General features: G+C 56.7%; 1 pseudogene; it reads right to left on the bottom strand.

Annotated features, from left to right (window-relative positions):
• Positions 1–1,439: 1,439 nt before the first annotated feature.
• LOC103249503 lies at positions 1,440–2,595 on the bottom strand (annotated as a pseudogene).
• Between the last annotated feature and the right edge of the window lie 2,084 nt (positions 2,596–4,679).

The following is a 4,679-nucleotide window of genomic DNA, read 5'->3' as shown; positions in this document are numbered from 1 at the left end:
ATTAGCTGGGCGTGGTAGCGCACACCTGTGATTCCAGCTACTCAGAAGGCTGAGGTGGAAGGATCGCCGGAGCCCAGCAGGTCGAGGCTGCGGGGGCCGGGAGCAGCCGCTGCACTCCAGTCTGGGCGACAGAGTGAGACTCCAACTCAAAAAAAAAAAAAGAATGCTGCCGTGAAGAAGGAAGGCCCAGCCCATAGGGGGCCCTCCCCAGACAAGGGTGACCGTAGCCCCTTCCGATAGAGAATGCCCTGAGCACGGAGGCCTTTTCAAGGACTGAGTGCTGGGCTGGGCCTGGCACAGAGTAGGGACCCACAGTGTGTGGGAGCAATGAAAGAACAAATGAACACACGACGTGGCCACGTTCTGGCTGGGATCCAGGCCCTGCACCCTCCCACCAGCATACCACAGGAACGGCGCCGTGTCGGGGTTGCCACAAAGAAAGACCCTTCCAAGAGCCAGGAGCGGCATCGCCTTCTCTCTCTCCGTTGGGATCCTCTGGCCTCTCCCCCAGGGTCCTCTCCAAACTGCAGCGAAAGGGCGAGTTCTGTGGGCTTGCTTCTCACCCTCCGAGGCCCCTGACTGCGGGCCCCGCATCAGCAGACCAGGGGTGTGTGGGAAAGCCAGCCACAAAACCGTGAGGGTGAGCGAGCCGGACGGCAGAATGGAGGAACTGAGCGAGACGCGGAGGTTGAGGGTTGGGCGGCCCCTGAGGTCTCGGAGCCCGGCAGCACCCGGGCATTTCGCTCCTCAGTTATAAAGACACCAGGCCCTTCTGGGAAAAGCTCTGATTTTTTTGTTTTTGTTTTTGCTTTTTTGAGTTGGAGTCTCACTCTGTCGCCCAGACTGGAGTGCAGCGGCAGCTCTCGGCCCCCGCAGCCTCAACCTGCCGGGCTCCGGCGATCCTTCCGCCTCAGCCTTGCGAGTAGCCGGAATGACAGGCACGCGCTACCACGCCCGGCTGATTTTTTATTTATTGTAGAGATGAGGTCTCGCCGCCCAGGCGGGTCTCGAACCCGCGGGCTCAGGCTATCCACTCCCCTCGGCCTCCCAAAGCCCTGGAATTACAGGCTGAGCCACCGAACCTGGCTTGATTTTTTTTTTTTTTTAGAAAGACCATATTTTTTGTCTCGCTTTGTTTTTCCCGTATAAAAAGGGACCCCGGGATCAAGGTAGGGGCGGGGACAAGAGGGGACATACGCCTTAGTGTGGAGAAACGTGGGGCAGGAGGAGAGGCCTCGAAACGGGGCGCAGGAGGGGAGTGTCCTTAAGGCAGCAAAACATTCTCTGTCAAAAGCTGGAGGCGCCTCTGCAGATGCAGGCCGAGATGAAGGCCGAGACAACCCTCTCGGGGGTTCTCGCCACTCGAGTGTCCAGAGGAGTGGAAACGGCCACTTCTCTGCCTCCTGAGGCGGCCACTCCATGGCTCGCTCCTGCTCCCTTCATCCTTCATAGACTCGAGGGCTGCAGCTCTCGGAAGGCCATATGCGCTTGTGTGGGCTAAGGGTCAGCCTTTCCAGCAGAAACTGTACTCCAGACTACTCCATCTCAGGCACCGCGACGGCGCCGGGTGGGGCCCTCGGCGGGGAAGGCGCCCGGCGGCAGAGACGCATCTTGGGGCCAGTCCATCCCCCGGAGGCAGCCCGATTGGGTCGGAGATTTTGCCCAACGGGTCGGCTTCAGAGTCTCCACAGAGGAGAGGCTTTCGACGAAACACCTTGCAAAGATACAGCCAATACTCCACGTGTCAACCGGTGTCGCTATGTCGACTGCAGAAGCACTTCGGAAGCTCGATACCAGGGTGTGGCAACCACAGCTGCGAGTGCTGCCTGGTAGCTGCCGATTCTGGCCAGGCCAAAGTCGGCCAGCTTGACTGCCCCACCACTTGTCACCAGAATACTCTCTGGCTTCAGATCTCATTGAACGACGTGACTCACATGAAGGAAATCTAGGCCTCTTAGAAACGCGTACACCAGATCCCCGAGGGTCTCCGCGGGCAAGCCCGGTGGGGGCGCCTTATCCAGGTCCGTCCTTGGGCCTCGGTCCATCTGTTCGAGCTCCCGGTCAGACGTCCCTCAGCCGGACAGCACTGGGACGCTCAAAGACCTCCAGGCCCTCGGCAAAACCACCTCCCGGACCGTGCTGACGGGGAGGCCCCCTCCAGCTGCTCCTCCACCGGGTCTCGCTCACTCTTGAGGGCCACGACGGGACCACGGTGGGGATCGCGGGCCTGGTACCCCATCCTGGGGGCACCGACACTAATTCCAGCTGCTGGCTCATGTCGAGGGGTAGCTACTCTCGATCAGGGGAGACCCCCACCAGCAAAGCGCACATGTGGGAAGCCGTGGGGGGTGGGAACAGGTGCTCGTTCCCAGGAAGGGGCTGTACTCGCCTGGCGCCGGGCCGGGTGCTGCGGGCGGCTCGTTATCAGGGCCCCAGGCTGTCCCTGCGGCGAATCCACCCACAGCTGGACGGTGCGGGCTGGACACTGCAGGCGGGACCACCGACACTGGTTGCAGGCTGGGGAAGACCCCTCGCCCTGCCCGCACCAGGCCCACAGGCGGCTTCTGCCGTGAAAGGCTGGCCTCCCGCAGGACACTGCGTCCAGCAGAGAGACACGCAGGGACCCCCTGGAGTCCAGGTGTTTCTCCTCTGAACCTGGAGACACGCGAAAGTTGCTTTCTCGGGAGGACGCAGACACCAAGAAGCCAAGGGCTGCTTCCCCCAAAAGGCACAGACTTGAGTTCCTTGAAATTCTGGGAGCTTTCTCTGTTTTCACATTGAATCTGTTTTGCAGTTTAGCTGGACACTATGGTCATCTAAAAGATGCAAAAGAAACCAGGGGTCAGTAAAGTGACAAGGAAAGAAGCAGGAGAGACTTGAGACCTAGAGAGACGTGTCCCACCGCAACTGCCTCTGAAGACGGAAGAGGCGGGGAGCCATGGAACCCAGTAGCCTGTGAGTCGGGCAGCCCAGCTGACGGCCAGCAAGGACGTAGATGACTCAGGCCCACAACGGCCAGGAACCAAATTCTGCCAGCAACCCAAATGAGCAAGATAACACATTCTCCCCTGGAGCCTCTAGAAAGGAACGCAGCTCTGCGACACCTTGATTTTAGCCCAGTGAGACCCACACTGGACTTCTGAGCTGAAGAAGTGTAAGAAAATACATGTGTGGGTTGGGCAAGGTGACTCATGCCTGTAATCCCAGCACTTTGGGAGGCCAAGGCAGGAGGATCACTTGAGGCCAATAGTTCAAGACCAGCCTGGACAACAAAGCCAGACCCCCATCTCCACAAAAAATGGAAAAATTAGTTGGGCATGGTGGCACGTGCCTGTGGTTCCAGTACTGGAGGGGCTGAGACTGGAGGATCGCTTGAGCCCAGGAGTCTGAGGCTGCCATGAGTCGTGATCACGCCACTGCCCTCCAGCCTGGGTGGCAGAGTGAGACCCTGTCTCAAAAAAAACACAAGAAGTCGGGCTCAGTGGCTCAGCCTGTCATCCCGCGCCTTTGGGAGGCTGAGATGAGTGGATCGCCTGAGCCCACGGGTTCGAGACCCGCCTGGGCAGCGAGACCTCATCTCTGCAATAAATCAAAAAATCAGCCGGGCGTGGTAGTGCACACCTGTAATTCTGGCTACTTGGAAGGCTGAGGCGGAAGGATCACCGGAGCCCAGCAGGCGAGGCTGCGGTGGCCGGGAGCTGCACTCCAGTCTGGGCAACAGAGTGAGACTCCAACTAAAAATAAATAAATAAAATAAAATAATAAAGTTTATAACTTTTATTGAACTGTTCCGAGTAGTTCTTTTTAACGAAACATATGAAATTGTCAGTGTGTCATTTTAAACTATAACTTTGTGGTGATATGTTAACAGCAGCAATAGAAAACCAGTCCAGATAAATCAACTAGATAAATTGATTCAAAAACTCATCTAAAGTTCTCAAAGAGCTAGGAAACTCTGAAAAAGACGAACAAGGTGGATATGGTGGGTTGAACTATGTTCCTCCAAAAAAGATCTGCCCAGTCCTACGCCCTGGTAACCTGTGAATGTGACCTTACTGGAAATAGGGTTTTTCCTGGTATGATTCAGGATCTCAAGATGAGGTCATTCTGGATTAGGATAGGGCCTAAATCCAATGACTGGTGTCCTTTTAAGATAAGAGCGAAAGACACCGTGACATCTACAGGGACGGTCACGTGGAGATGGAGGCCGCGATTGGAGTGATGCAGACACAGCCCAGGTAGGCGAAAAGCCGCCAGCGCCGAGTGCCTGCGACAGACCCTCCCGTATCACTTGGGAGGGAGCGTAGCCAGCCCACTCCTGGCCTCCAGAACTGTGGTGGAACAAATTCCTACTGCTTCAAGCCAGCAAGTCTGTAGAAATTTGTTTCCGCAGCCCCAGGAAACAAACACAATAGGGGAAACGTGCTCTGTAAATTCCAGGATGTGTGATCAATGGTGGTGATGAATTGGCACAGACATTGACAAGCAGATAGGCCAGAATGCCCTGGAAGGCGCCCATGTGGAATGGAAGCTGTGCCCGGGACGGAGGTGGCCCTGTGTACCCACAGAGATGAACTCAGCTCTATCATGATGTGGATTCAGTTCTTTTTATTTCTGTTGGTTTTTTTTGAGTGGGAGTCTCACTCCGTTGCCCAGACCGGAGTGCAGTGGCCGCTCCC

The sequence above is a fragment of the Carlito syrichta genome, unplaced genomic scaffold (assembly GCF_000164805.1).
Source record: "Carlito syrichta isolate Samal-C Ts95f unplaced genomic scaffold, Tarsius_syrichta-2.0.1 Scaffold120569, whole genome shotgun sequence".
NCBI lineage: Eukaryota > Metazoa > Chordata > Mammalia > Primates > Tarsiidae > Carlito > Carlito syrichta.
The sequence above is the reverse complement of the archived record's forward strand: the minus strand, read 5'-3'. Positions and strand labels throughout refer to the sequence as shown.